This window comes from Colossoma macropomum, unplaced genomic scaffold, assembly GCF_904425465.1.
Source record: "Colossoma macropomum unplaced genomic scaffold, Colossoma_macropomum, whole genome shotgun sequence".
Taxonomy (NCBI): domain Eukaryota; kingdom Metazoa; phylum Chordata; class Actinopteri; order Characiformes; family Serrasalmidae; genus Colossoma; species Colossoma macropomum.
This window is the reverse complement of record NW_023494788.1, coordinates 41,597,277-41,613,422: the sequence shown is the minus strand read 5'-3', so window position 1 is coordinate 41,613,422 and position 16,146 is coordinate 41,597,277. Positions and strand designations below refer to the sequence as shown.

Sequence of the window (16,146 nt, the reverse complement as noted above, 5' to 3'; positions counted from 1 at the left end):
TACCATTATCATTAACCCCTTTTCCCTTTTCATACTGTTGCCTCTCCTACACTCTTAAAAATAAAGGTTCCTCAGTTCTTCTTGGCTTAGACATGAGAGCTGTTGCAGCATCTGGAGGGTCTTTAAACTTCAGAAAGGTTCTTCAGACTCCTAGATCTCATGCTTCTTTAAAAAGCCCACCTTTGGAATGGTCCAAAAGCGATTCTCCTATGAGATTGGTTCAGTGAACCCTTCTGACACCTTTACTGTTGACAGCAGTGTAGATGTCCTCAAATCTGGGCCTTGAATCCAGTTTCCAGTCCTGTATACTGTAATCACAGGTAGTTGACCTATTGATGGAACTGACTGGCCACATAGCCTCAACCTACCATTGATTACAAAACCTCAAAACAGGAACTGGATTCAAGGTCCAGATTTGAAGGCTCGGTCCACCTCTGCATCCACTCTTACCCAATTCTAATCTGTTTCGGAACAAAAACAAAGCAACACGTGGCATTTGACACAGAAACATATGACACGGTCCACCTTGTGTAAAATCACGGTCACACATGGCAGAAAAAACGCTGCTCGGATGCAGCTGCTGTAGCGCTGCTCGACTCCGCCGTACATAAGAAATGATCCATTCTCCCGCACCTGCATCCACCCCTATCTGAGTCATTTCATTGTTGACAACTCTAGAGTGTCACATGATGGGGACATGATTTAATCAAGAAGCTCTTGACCACAGCAGCTAAAGTAGAGTAATTTACATGCAGTGTAAAAACCCTGCGCTGTTCACACTGAGAGAAAAAAATAATAAATGCGTGCTATCTGCCATAGGCTTCAAAGAAACTCCCTGAGAATACCGCTGCCTATTCAGTTGTAGAAGACTACTTCACAAGTTGCTGCAGTCGTGTTTATTTAATCAGAAAATAGGCTCGTGCTGCCTGTTGCCAGAACACAGCGTTTTCTTGAACGGACACTGAGCGAATACATGGGCGGTTTAATAATAAGAGAGCTGCCGAACGAGGAGGAAAACCACAATATTTGCGCTTCAGCGTGTGCCAGGTGCACTTTCGGGTGAGCAGTGCCTGCTTATCTGTCTGGCGAACAGGGAGAAGCACCAGGATTCGTCTCTAAGCAAGGCTTGCTTACACTGCGGCAGGATCAGGCGGCTGCTCCAACAGCAGAGAATGACTGACATCAAACCCAACAGCACCGGCCAATCATGAAGGAGCCTCTGATACGTCTTCAACAGACGCATAATGCCTCTGTGCCTTTCACAGCCACTAAGCTTGTGTCTTTATAATAAAAAAAGTGTGTCATTCACTCTGCCAAGCCAGCCCCACAACCTCAGTGCGAGGGTCCATATTCTACACTTTTCTTATATATATTTTTCCTGAAGTCCACTTCTAGTCTGGTTATGCACTTTCATGGTTTACAGGACCATTTTCAGAGTGATTTTGTTATTATGCCTTTAAGACTGATATATGCGAACCTATGATATGACTGGCTACCCTGCACTGCGCCTCATTCTAGGCCTGCTAACCACATATTTTGTCCACAGCTGTAAACTATAATCATATATTTATGCTGCAGTAAACAGAATGTGACCTGGGCATTTTTTAATTTGTTCAGCTGCAAATAAATGTAAATAAAAGAAAGCAAAAATCACATTTATTGGGTCTTACGAAAACAACAAAACGACTGATGCTACAACACATAGAGGGCAGCACTGAGTAACGTTTGTTTGTTTGGGCTTAAGCTGTTTTTGTCATCAGCTGCTTTAAAGTGGTCACGGTTTTATTGGAAGAAATGAGTTTCCCACCAGGAGGCACCGCATGAGCAGCCTTCAAAAGTTACATGACGAAGGCAGGTCCGTTGACATTTTCGGTATCGGCCGAATTGTGACATCAGTGCTATTTTCATCATGGCGGAGGACAGAGGCAACCAGACAAACTGCACAGATATAATAAACAATGAAGGCACTGTAAATTTAAAACATGTAGAGTTAGCCCACGTTTTATTTCTGCTTGGTACGAGTTCAAAACACCAGTGAAGTAAGAAAAAACTGATCGATGCCAGCTAAATAATATACTACAGTACACAAGTGTTCTGTTCATGTCTTGTATAAACCACATGAACGCGCATGTTCACACTATCCCACCTGCACTTGAACGCTGCATTACTAAGGATCAACAACTAGGAAGCAGGATATTTAGTCAGTTTGGTCACAATGAACAAAAGACAATTCAACTGTCAACTGTATCTGTCAAAATCTATTTCTATGGCAATTAATCATCAGATAAAAGGTCATGGTCGTGACAGGCCTCCCTCATACCAAAAACAGGCTTAAACGTGGAATAAACCATTGAGTTCAGACAGAAATCCCTGGAGATATTGAAAAAAACTGTGGAAGTGCTGGACAGTATTAATGAAATTCAATATTACAACAATTTTTTTCTAAATTATCAAAGTGTAACAGTATCAGATATGTAAGTGCATTAATAAAGTGAATGAACATGCATCCTGTGTGCTACTCTACGCTAAAAGAACCTGCAATTTATTTTACGTATTTTGAACCAGGCACCTAACAATTTGCATTCATTGCAGCTACATGGCAAAAGGGACATTACCGAGTGCACAATTACATGCACTCAATAATCCAAAAATAATCAGATTTCTGCAGTTATCCGGTTATTCAAATGGTCATGTAAACACCATACTCTGATCTAGAAATCTGATCAAGAAATACGATAAAGAGGCTGGATTTTAGCTCAGTAATCAGATTTCTCAGTGTTGTAAACTCTTACTCTGATTTCTTTCATATTTCTGCACATGTGCAAAAACAGACAGCGGTACCAGAAATAACCGAGCAGCGTTGCCCTTTTGGAGAGGCACTGAAACCAAACACAAAATAAAGGATTTAAATATTCTTCATCTTCTAGATGATGTAGTTCATATTTTCAGGTAAAGCTGCGTGATGTTTTCGAAAAAGCCTCGGTATAAATTTGAGTTTTACGTTACGTTTAAGTCACATCTTCTGTGAGTTTAGTGGCCGGTTACAAAGTAGAAATCTGATTACTGTCTGACTCATGCAGACCTGGAGTTTCCCCATTATCTGATTACTCAAGTGCATGAAAATGTGTTGATCGGATTACTGACAAAATCTGATTTTCTGCAGTTATCGGATTATTGAGTGCATGTAAACACGCTCAGTACTTTACAGAACAGAATGTTATCATAGATTTAAGACTCTTTATTTATCAATATCACTAAAAATGAGGATGAACATCACAGTGTGCTACACTGGTATAGCTGATATATCGCACAGCATTGCTGACAGACAGGAACAGCACAATGTTTGATCATTTTCCACCATGTGTTCTGCTCCAATAGCTCTGCTACAGGCCATCTCCAGCAACAACACTCTGCTCAAGGCTGTAGAGAGATCATGTGCTCATATAAAATGTTGTGTTCAAGGTTGTGACATCACAACCATGATGGATTCAAAAAAAGGTCATCTTTCCAGCTGAGTGTTTATATATGGACTGCATGGACCAGGAAGTGAGTGGTATATTTAAACGACGGCACAGAAAATTTGCATTTCCCTTTATAACAAGACAGAATGGCGAATCTCGGCGAGCACGGAGGCAGGTAGGGGGAAGTGCAGGGGGGTGCATGCCGTTCAGGCTTTGACACCGGCTCCTTCCCTGGAGGGCGGCCCACGCTCCTTCCCCCCTCCGGCCACGAAAAGCAATCAAGGCGCTGAGCAATCTCCCCTGGACCTTACCTCTGTTTAATTACAGAGCGCTCCAGCAGACGCTGCCGGGGGGCCCACCGAGCTGCTTCTGTAGCACGGGGGCGAGAGACATGGCGCAATAGTGCTCTCATTTGTAACGCGGCGCGGGACAGGGACCCGGGCCGGCCTCGTCAGCGCTTTTCCACCGACATCCGTGGCCCACTTCAAAACGTTTTAGTGTTGTTTTCCGCCCGGCTCTCTCTGACACAGCACGAGCGGCGGCCTTCGAGAGGCTGCATCTACGGCACAGCAAGGATGAGATGAAAGAGCAAGGATGCTGTTTAGGATGCAGCCTGTGAACCTTTGGCCTGAGAATGCAATTTATTCATTTTCTCCCCAGTGCTGTGTACTTGATGCTCTGCAATGCGATCCAGCTGTCACCCATCAGCCGGCATCCACAAACAACACGTCCAGGAAAGGTTTCTGTCATCGAGCCGCAAGACGGAACGAGTTGCGATGCGCAGCTTGAAAGTGCTTCTAATTAAATTAACGAGGCAAACCTATTTTTGCATGTTGCTATGCTACAAACATATTGTCGCCCTGCAAATCAATGCATTAGTGTGAATCAACGTATTGTTCTCACTGATAACAAGCGAGTCATCGAGTGTTGGGGAGGAGACGGTAAATAACACTGGGAAATTGTTGTTTGTGTTGCTTTAATGTGACTAATAAGAGACTTTATTTTTCTTGTCACAGTCACTCTCTAAAGCAGCGCTTAAGGCCAAGGTCCTTTCAGTAACTTTCTTTATTTACCAGTGAATGCACTATGACAGTGATGTGAAGAGGAGGGGAGAGCAAATGAAGAATGTGAGCTGTTTTCTTCTAGGTGGAAGCAGAAGAGCTGAAGAAAACAGCACAAAAGACACAGCGTATGTTTAAACTAGGGTTGTACGATAAATCGTATTATTATCGTTATCACGATATGAGTTTCAGCAATAAACGCATCGTTAGAGCAGCGAAGACAGAACAGATCCAATTACGTCTTACATGTAGCGCCAGAGAGACGTTGTTACCTTGCTGGCACGAACCGTTAGAAGCCTAATGAGTGCACTGGCGGAGGAGGAGTGACTTAACCGTTAGGCTAAACAGCCAATTACAAAACATACACATGCACAGCTCAAAAACTACTCCATCCTGAACACAATCCTGTACAAATAATAACTAAAAATAAAATAAAACAAAAAGATGTATTTGTTCTTGTGCGACTATATAAAAAATAAGTACATAATTATTTGTTTTTGTACTCTATAAAAGAAGCTGCTGAGGCAATGCTGACTCTTTCTCAGCCTTCTAGTAAACAAAAAATCTGCCTGCAGTTCTGATTTAAGTAGCTGTTAGTTTTTTGTTTCTTCTTATTTTGCACAACAGTGAATGGTGCTTTTGTAATTTTGGATTTTGCTCTTTGCAAAAAAAAATGTTAATTAAATTTCTGTTTACACATCCAAAAAGTCTGTACCTGCATAGCTATTTTAATAATCATTTATCACTTCTCATAACGTCATCATGATCTCCAACAGCTTTAGCGAACATGGCATTTTTTGTCAGTATCGTCCGGCCCCAGTTGGTGTGTCGGGCTTCTACGCTGCGCTAATACAGTCTGAAATTTGAGCAAGAAACACAAATATTGCTGAAAGCCAAACCCCCAAGCAGGACTAGTTAGATACACAGTGTGCTGAATCAATACTGGCTGTCAGCTTACTTCAGTGTGAAAGGGATCAATGTTGAGGACTGAGCTGAAGCCCAAAACAGTCGTCCGCATAATTGATGTGGAGCTACGAATCGGTAGATAACTGGCTGAGGTCCAGTTTCCAATATAATCAAATTTGATGTAATTGTGAAGGCTGAAAAAACAAAAAAAACAAGCTTGTTATCCCACTGCGAAGCACCAGCCTTATTCTAGTGCACTGCTTGATTTACATAAGTGTGCTTTTCACGTTGCGCATCTCAGCTTAGTTCCTGGTTCAACCACCATTTGACTTTGCCATCTGCTCCCCTCTAAATAAATTCATATTCATAGCCATCATTTAAGCGGCCATTGTTGTGATGACCACAGAGAAAACAAACAAGCACACATGACTAAACACTGGGAAGGGAATAAAGAGAGAGAGAGAGAGAGAGAGAGAGAGAGACTGCCCCATTGATGGACTTGTGAGTCAGTCAGTGAGCGAAACAGATTGGGAGTGATATAATACTTGAGGCTGGAAATGTGTGATAGCTGCGAATGGAATTCAGCTGAGCCGAGCCGTCCTACAACGTTTTAGCCTTAAGGCCAAAAAACGCTCTGCCACCAGAGATGAATATCAACATTTATTGTCAGCACATCAGCTCAATTTGTCTGCATTTTCTCCTTCTTATCTCTGGAAGCTGCATCAGCTCAAGCCTTTATGTATGGATATTATACAAACCAGGGGGGTTAAACATGCTATTTACCCTTTCCGGAGCACTGGGGGAGCAGAATTCCTGATACTGATCACCGGGAACCACTCAGAATGTGAAGAAGCCGCAGCTCCTTGCATCCCAAACCGGCCAATTCTGAGTGACAGCCAGTGCTTAGGTCACTCACAGTGGAAGGTAAATACTCAAAATAGGTGGCACGGCTCCCATTTCCACACTGAAGTGGCATTTATTCCCATTAATGGCTTTGTAGGCATCTGCCATGAGAAGTGGTTTGACCATCTTGACCATAATGACCATTATCTCAGCCTCTCATTACAGTGGCACTGAGTGGAAGCTCTATAAGCTGCAGAACTGTCCTGGCAAAAATTCTCCAGGACTCCTCTCACGCTGGAAAACCTGGAAAGCCCTCCAGCCCTTTTCCCAAAACCCAAAGTGCCTTACCAATCAGTTCCCAGAGGGTGGACAGTATGAGCATTATTCAACACGCTGCATTATCTCATCAAGCCAAAAGTAGCCCTTGCAAAACAGCCTACGTCCACTGTCTACACCAATAGAAACTGTAGCCAAAACGGTCAGAACACCACCACCCCCCACCCCACCACACACCACCACCACCTTCCCTCCTCATGCAGCCTACCATCCCGTCTTTCTATGGCTGCCCAGAGGAAAAAAACACATGTTTATTCAGGGGAACGGACTGAACAGGACCTGAAAGCTGACATGTTTGCTTCCCCAGCCTCATAAACACCAGCAGGACCAGCAGGACGTTTCCTCCTTACCTGCAGACGCGCTGACAGAGAGATTTCAGGCTTCTTTTCTTCTCGACGCCTCCTTTGCCACACGAAATCACAAAAAAAGCTCGGACCTTCAACGCAGGCACTTCTCCATGTTTCTCTTCTCCCCTCCACCACCTCCTCCTCCTCTTCTTCTTCTTCTTCCTCCTCTGAGCCTGGGCCTCCTCTATTAGCAGGTGGACGCGCCTCCCAATGATGGAGCCAGCCCGCTTCTCTTCCCCCTAGAGCTCCATTTTAAATGACAGCCCCAGTCGTACTCCACCATGGCTCACAATGGCAGTAAGCCTGCGTCTCTGCCTCCAACTCCCGCAGCGTGCAGCTCCCCTCCCTCGACTACCAGGTGCTTGATGGTGCCATTGTTGAGGCGTTATCTTTTCTCTCTTTTTCTGCAGCTGGACCTCTCTCTCTCTCTCCCTCTCTCTCCCTCTCTCTCTCTCTCTCGTGCCCCCCTCCCACCTTGCTCGTAGGGCGCAGTCTCGTTAACTTGCTGCTCCCCTTTTCCTCGTCTTTTTTTCCCTATCCGACCTATGAAAGAGCGCGTATTCTGTTTTTTTCCCACCCGTATTCCGGAAAAGCCCCGCCCTCCTACACCGGGATTGGCTCGTGTGTCGGCTTCTTTCGCCTACAGTGATAGTAGTTCATACGAGCGTGTATTTTTCCCACCTGTTTTCCGGACAAGCCCCGCCTCCTGCGCGTACATTGGTTCACGATCCGCCGACTACCACTTGCTGTGCCAGCGCAAGGGGCGTGGCCTGTGTGAATACAGGTGGGAAAAACAATTTTTGTTATTTTATTAAGCCACAATTGGAACAAGTACAAACCAGTGAACTGTAGTTACAGTGTTCAGAAATATAATTAATACAACATTAATACACTCTCACAGTTTAAACAGGTGTATAATAGACTATGACATGATAATACACAGTAATCAATATTAGTCAATAATAATGTAATTCATTTTAATTCAGAGATCTGCAAACATAGAAAGAAAACGTTAAAAAAAGGAAAAAGAGGTTCATATACCGAAAGTAAGAAATAATTATTAATATAAATAATTAAAAATAGGTTTTTGGCATCTTGGATCTGTATGTAAGTTTATCATATGAGTTATTTCTGCAAGAAAACTTAAAAAAACATGAACACATCGACATCACACGCTCTTCCAGCGCGTACGCCACACACACTGCGCTCCTATTGGCGGAGTGTTTGTGAGTAGAAGCTACCAGCAAATCTCAGCGCGGGAGGAGGGGCTTGCCGGAAAACGGGTGTGATAAGAAATAACTCGTGGGGCATGCGGAAAATAAACCAAGTGCCACTTACATGTGACAGAAATCCACCAGGTATCCTCAGGCTGAGCTTGTAAGTTGCCTGTGTTCGCTCACTGTGACTGCATAAGCGATTAATTTAGACTTAACAGGTAAAGTGGTGGCATTTTTTGACAAATGTCGGAGTAGACCGTCTGATCCGCTCACCTGTAACTCGTCATATTCAGTTCATTTAAAGTAATGCACTTAATGTGATGTACACTTCTGTGTCGAAATTTATTTCCGTGATGAATTGGATGGCCTCCAGACTGAGACTGTTTTTAAAATCAAATCAAAAATCAAAATGGGCCATTTTTAGGTTCAAGTATCTGGTTAAATTAAGCCTGATTCACCCATTCATACAATTTAATACATACAAGCAGTGACATTTCAGCAATATTTATTCATATTCAGCACATATACAGCAACATTTAATAACATTTATCCATATTCAGCACATATACAGCAACATCTAATAACATTTATTCACATTCCGCACATATACAGCAACATCTAACTAACATTCATTCACATTCCGCACATATACAGCAACATCTAATAACATGTATCCATATTCAGCACATATACAGCAACATCTAATAACATGTATCCATATTCAGCACATATACAGCAACATCTAACTAACATTTATTCACATTCCGCACAGATACAGCAACATCTAACTAACATTTATTCACATTCAGCAGATATACAGCAACATCTAACTAACATTTATTCACATTCCGCACATATACAGCAACATCTAACTAACATTATTCACATTCCGCACATATACAGCAACATCTAACTAACATTTATTCACATTCCGCACATATACAGCAACATCTAACTAACATTTATTCACATTCAGCACATATACAGCAACATCTAACTAACATTTATTCACATTCCGCACATATACAGCAACATCTAACTAACATTTATTCACATTCCGCACATATACAGCAACATCTAATAACATTTATTCAAATTCAGCACATATACAGCAACATCTAACTAACATTTATTCACATTCAGCAGATATACAGCAACATCTAACTAACATTTATTCACATTTCGCACATATACAGCAACATCTAACTAACATTTATTCACATTCAGCACATATACAGCAACATCTAACTAACATTTATTCACATTCAGCAGACATACAGCAAGATCTAATAACATTTATTCAAATTCAGCACATATACAGCAACATCTAACTAACATTTATTCATATTCAGCACATATACAGCAACATCTAATAACATTTATTCATATTCAGCACATATACAGCAACATCTAACTAACATTTATTCACATTCAGCACATATACAGCAACATCTAACTAACATTTATCCAAATTCAGCACATATACAGCAACATCTAACTAACATTTATTCACATTCCGCACATATACAGCAACATCTAACTAACATTTATTCACATTCCGCACATATACAGCAACATCTAACTAACATTTATTCACATTCAGCACATATACAGCAACATCTAACTAACATTTATTCACATTCAGCACATATACAGCAACATCTAACTAACATTTATTTACATTCAGCACATATACAGCAACATCTAACTAACATTTATTCACATTCCGCACATATACAGCAACATCTAACTAACATTTATCCAAATTCAGCACATATACAGCAACATCTAATAACATTTATTCACATTCCGCACATATACAGCAACATCTAATAACATTTATTCACATTCAGCACATATACAGCAACATCTAACTAACATTTATTTACATTCAGCACATATACAGCAACATCTAATAACCTCTAATATCCAGTTCATGTACAGAAACGTCTAAGTACTTATTGCCTGACAAAAGCAACAAATCACAGCTTCTCTGAGCTCAAATGTCCCACTTTAATAAAACTCAACCTAATTGTTGCAGGACTGCATGAAAAACTGTCCGACTTCTGACCGAACAGGCCATGAATTAATTACAGAGATGAGACCAGAGCCGAAATCACGACTAAACCAAGAGTCCAGTTCAGTCAAACCACGTCACGATGAGAATTCTGTGCTTTTTGCCAGTTTGTCCAGTTCTTTACAACAGCAGCAAAACATAAGGCAGCCTGTAGTTCCCCACAAGGACTAAGCCAGTGCTCACTGCCCTGTGCAGCAAACAACAGTATAAGTGTAACCAAAACAGTTTCATCTCAATTACAACCAACGTACTGAATTTGACTCATAGCTTTAGCAGATCTTTAAAAATGAAACTGCTTCTTCTGTTCGTTCACTCTGCAGTTAGACCTCTGCTCTTAATGATGGTACATCTGAACACACTCAGACTGGACTGTGTGAAGCCTGGGTGAATAAGGGTGCTACTGTTGTTCTAAGCCAATTAATGCTAAAGAAGAAGACAGTAGGCCGACTGCTGTGTTTGCTAACGCTCTCCAGTGTAGAAAAATCTACCTTTTTTAGTGATTTTTCTCCTTTGAAATGGTCATTTTATTAAAATAATTGGTGAAAATGATGACAAAGCCATTATAATGATGATTTTCGTCTGCAGATGGACAGTGAGGTTGACTCCTAGCGAGTAGAGATCATAGCTTTTTTAATTTCAGAATTCTGAGCTTTAATAATCACTCAGCCTCTGCTAAAATCCCTGTTTTGGTTGTCGAGATGTCCTAAACATAGTTAATTTGTCACCTCTGGAGTAGATGAGATTTGAACAGAATGTGTCTATATGGCCAAAAGTATGTGGACACCTGACCATCACAGCTATCTGAGCTTGTCAGGCATCCTCTTCCAAAATTATGGGCTATAACAGCCTCCACTCCTCTGAGAAGGCTTTACACAAGATTTTGGAGTTTGTCTGTCGTACTTTGTGTCCACTTAGTCAAAAGAGTGTTTGTGAGTTCAGGCATTGATGTTGGACGAGAAGGCCTGGCTCGCAATTGATGTTCCAGTTCATCCCAAAGGTGTTTAGTGGGGTTGAGGTCAGGGCTCTGTGGAACAAGAAAAGGTCTTCTCTAAAATGCTGCCACAAAGTTTGAAGCATATAACTGTCCAAAATGTTTTTGCTGTGCTGTATCATTAACATCACCCTTTAATGGAACTAAGTGGCCCAAACCCTGAAAAACAGCCCCGCCCATCATCCCTCCTCCACCAAACTGTACTGTTGGCTCTGCATTCTGGTAGGTAACGTTCTCCTGGCATCCACCAAACCCAGATTCATCCATCAGACTGACAGAGAACACGGTTCCACTGCTCCAGAGTCCAGTGGCGGCGCTTTACACCACCCCAGCTGACACTTGGCATTGCGCATAGTGAGCTTAGGCTCGTGTGCAGCTGCTCAGCCATGGAAAAAAGGTAATTTTTACGTACTTCAGCACTCAGCAAACCTGTTCTGTAGGTTTACGCTTTGTGGCCAAGCTTCTAGACACTTCCATTTCACAACAAAGGCACTTACGGTTGACCAGGGCAGATCTAGCAGGGCAGAAGCTTCACAAACTGACTTCTGGCCATTCTACTGCCGGTGTATGTCAAAAGGGATTCATGGCTATGCTTGATTTTATACACCTATTAGCAATGAGTGTGGCTGAGATGCCTGAACTTAAGGGGTGTCCACATACTTTTGACCTTATATTGTACATTCACTCTCTGTTGCACCCTTTTATTATTATCATTTAGTAAATGATATCAACAGCAAATTAAATGTATTACATTACTTTTAATAGCAAGTTTAAAAAGGTGGCCTGTAAGCAGAGTCTTTGCTCTAGTTAATCAGGAGCTTAACCACTGTGGAAAGTAACACACTTGATCCCACCCTGACCACTTTGGGGAAAGAAAAAATGAAAGAAAATAGAAAAAAAAAACATTTTACAGTGTCGTGTGCAGCCCATCAGTTTGGAGACACCATGCTAATCTTCTGAAACTGGAATTTTCTCACTGTTACCTTTCAATTAAGAAAAGGAGTTGCTGTACACTTTGGGCATATATGTTGTAACAGCAATATTATTATTATTACGATTATTATTAGTAGTAGTGCTTGTAATGTTACATAACGTACCCAAAGTATCAATATAAAGCAAATAATTAATAATGATAATTATGTAATTAATTAAAATCCATAATGATAAAAACAATGATAATAATTAATATTGTAAATTAATCATAAGTTATTATTTAGACAATAGCAGATGAAGGAGATTTAACCCCTTAAATGGTCAGAGCCAACTGGTGGGTCCAGAGTTTATTACAAACTGCAATAATCTAATACCTCAGCCAGTTTGCCTTAAAGTCCCTGTATTTACTGTATAATAAGCCTTAGAGTGTAATAAGCCTGGAATTTTTATGAGTTAAAAAGTTTTTTAAAGAACCAGTATGTTTTCCATAATACAATCTTAGCTAAAATGGTTCTATACTATCAAACGTTTTAATTCATAATCTATTTTGTAATGTGGAACTAAAAGGAAACTCGGGATTTACTGGATCCCGTTACTTTTCTTATTAATCTTACTCTCTTAAAAATAAAGCTACTAGAAAATATTGACAAATAGCCATAGGAGAACCACGTATGGTTCCCTAAAGAACCTTTCAATAGACGGTTCTTTAAAGAACAATGTTTGTAAATGAGATGTGTTAAAAACCTTTGTAGAGTTTAAAGAACCTCTACATAATCTAAAGGTCCAGAACCAATTAAAGATGAGCTGTAAATGCCAAGAACTATTTAGACACCTTTATTTTTAATAGTGTTGAAAGTTCAGATACATAAGCTTCACAAAAGTTTAATCCAATGGTCAAATGACATGTTTTCTTAATTTCCTAACTGAAAATAAATTAATACATCAACACATATTTAAGCCACTTAAACGTGGCATAGTTCTGCAGATTGCAGCTCACAATTACGCTGTATTGGATTAATTTAGCAGATTAAAAGTAATATATAACATAAAACATGGCATGGCCAAACTTTCGTGTTCATTCAGCCAATAAACATTTTGGACAATGAAAAAATTTTATATATGGTAATTAATTTGACGTTTGAATGACTTTTTCAGTGTATGGAACCTACTGTACTGTGTGAATAGTTTGGGGGTTGTAACGGGACAGAATAAGTCAGAAGAGGCTTTACTTGTTTCAGGGAGTTCCAAAGTCGTGGTCAAAAACAGGCCAAGGTCAGTTCTAAAACAATCCAATGCCAGAACAACATGGTCAAAATCAAACCAAGGGGAAACGGCAAAAGGCAGAGTCGACTCAAACAGGCAAAAGTTCAATACATGAGAAAAACAAACCAGAATGCACAATGAAACCCTCAGTAGCTCTGTAAACAGTGGCAATACCTCCCTACTCTAAAGCCTGGGCTTATAAGGCTAACTAAACAGGTCACATGACCGACAAAACAGGTGCAGATAATCAGCATTCAGGTGAGGTGGTGGAGACAAAGTCACATGATCACCCAATGGATTATGGGAAATGGAGTCCATGCTGGAGGTCTGCATGACAGGGGTTCTTCACTACTTTAATGGCCAGAACTGACCAGCAGGCCCAGAGTTTTATTACACACTTCTATAACCTAAGAATAACTCAGCCAGTTTGCATTGTAGTCCCTGTAGTTACTGAATAATAAGCTGTAGGAGGGGGTTAAAAGACATAAAATAATAAAAATTAATAAAAAAAAAAAATTCCATATTCTATAGTCTACATTCTTTATGAGAAGTAAAGAATCATTAAGAAATAATAGACTGAAAGATTCAGAGTAGCAATAAAAAAACAGAGAAAAATGTATCTTTCGCTTATCCTTCTGGATCGCGGGTGGGGTGGGGGGTGGTGCTGGAGCCTATCCCAGCTGTCATTGGGCAGAAGGCAAACAGAGAAAAATGACAAACAAAATTTTTAAAAGATTAAAAGAACCCAGAACTCAAAAAAAGGAGTATTTTCACATTTTAAAGAGTGTCCCAAACCTGACTGCCTGATAAATGTTCCATTTTCTGGGAGTATAAAAACTGGACTTGCTGAAGGTCAGTGTTTGAAGGTCTCAGATCATGTGTTTTAGAGAGTAAAACCACGTAAAAGGACTTTTCTAAGAGATTTTCAAAACCAGTAGTTGTACGTGTCAGATCCACATGTACATCTCATTCTAAAACCATAGGCATTGATATGTTGGTCCCCCGTTTGTTGCTGCAACAGCCTCTGCTCTTCAATTCACTTCTCTTCAGCTGTAAGAGCCTCACCGAGATGTTGGATGATAAGGCGGAGCTTGAAGTCTGCATCCCAGTTCATCCCAAAGATGAGGTTCAGATCCGGGCTCTGTGTAAGCCAGTCAAGTTTTCCTGCAACGGAATAAGCCAACCACCTCTTTATGGACCTTTCTTTGGGTCACAGGGGCATAGTCATGCTGGAACAGGAAAGGGCCGCACCCTAACTGCCTCTGTAGAGTATCATTCTATGCTGTGTCATTAAGATTTCCCTTCAATGGAACTAAAGGGTCCAGCCCATAGATATCCATACCTGGATGCCGTGTTGTCTGTGGTTCTCTATCTGAGGCGATACATCTGCACGTCCGCCATGTTGGAGAGGTCAAGGTCTGCTTGTGAACAGATTCACTTGTATTGAGAGACAAAGAGTCTTAAAATTAAATCAGCCACAACTTCCTTATTACTCAACCGATTTTCACCTAATCTGTTTAGCTATAATCCTGAGACACAGATTAATCCAGGCTGCACGGATCTGCTCTCTGTAGCTTTTATTACTTTAATAACTGATCGTGATAATTAGCCGTCCGGACCAGCAGGAAAGTATTCAGTCTGTACCTGAGGTTAAAAACCGAGTTTAGCGCAAGAAACACAATCAGACACATCAGCAAATCATCAATGTGTGAATCACTTCTAATCTTAATACACATAAAAATAAAATAAACCCCCAAAACACAGTAAGAGGGATGAAGCTGAAGTTGGCTTCCTATTCGCCACCTTAAATGGTGCAGTAGTCAGTTTCTGATGCCTGAAGCTGCAGCATTTAAGGTGGAACGGGAAAACTGGAACAAGAAGCTGGCAAATAAGAATCTAACTTCAGCTTTGTGTAAGAAGGTGCTAACATTAATCTATTATGAATATCTACATGGATTAAGGAATACTATAACTTACCTACAAAAGCTTTAACCACCACTGTAAATAAATAACTACTACATAAAGTTCAGACCCTCTGAATAAACTATTAAATAAAATAAGCATAATATAAAACCAGAGGAAAAACAATCACATCAACAGTCCAATAAGTAGGACAAGACATTGTTACAAATGTCTATGATCATATCTCTGCAATACAATATGAATTTGTCAAAATGATAACCGAGTTTAGCCTGGCAGTGAATTTAATTTATGATTACTTAGCTTAAACATAATTCAATCGTTTTAATATCAACAAAACAAATGAAGTACAATTTGCTCAATTTACTTAAGTGCAGCAATAAACATATGTTTTGTTCATACTCAGTTCAGGTAATTATGTATGGTCAAATGATTTGAGCTGTTGAACTTGAGTAATCAGTTTCCTCAAATCATTTGAGTTGACTTAACTGATCAGTTTTAACAGTGTAATTTACATCACTCCCGCAGACGCTTGGCTTTGCACATGATGAATGCAGGCTTGTGTGCAGCTGCTCAGTGGTGGAAACCAAATGCATCAACCTTTTTGCGCTGATGCTGCATCCTGAGGGATTTTGGATTGGGGTAGTAAGTGCTGCAACCGAGAACACGCGATTTTACATGGTGCTTCAGCACTTGGCAGTTCTGTTCTGTGAGCCTGTGTGGCCTAATGCTTCAGGGCTGAACTGTTGGAGCTCCTAGATGTTTCCACTCCACAATAACAGCACTTACAG

The 16,146-nt window shown here is 40.7% G+C and overlaps 1 protein-coding gene across 1 annotated transcript in view; it reads right to left on the bottom strand.

Moving 5' to 3' along the window:
• Positions 1-7,466, bottom strand: part of nexmifb (neurite extension and migration factor b) — a 99,851-nt gene extending 92,385 nt beyond the window's left edge. The window contains exon 1 of the mRNA XM_036569386.1: positions 6,958-7,466. The gene's annotated coding sequence lies outside the window, so the exon portion shown is untranslated. The remainder of the gene's footprint in view (positions 1-6,957) is intronic.
• Positions 7,467-16,146: the final 8,680 nt, after the last annotated feature.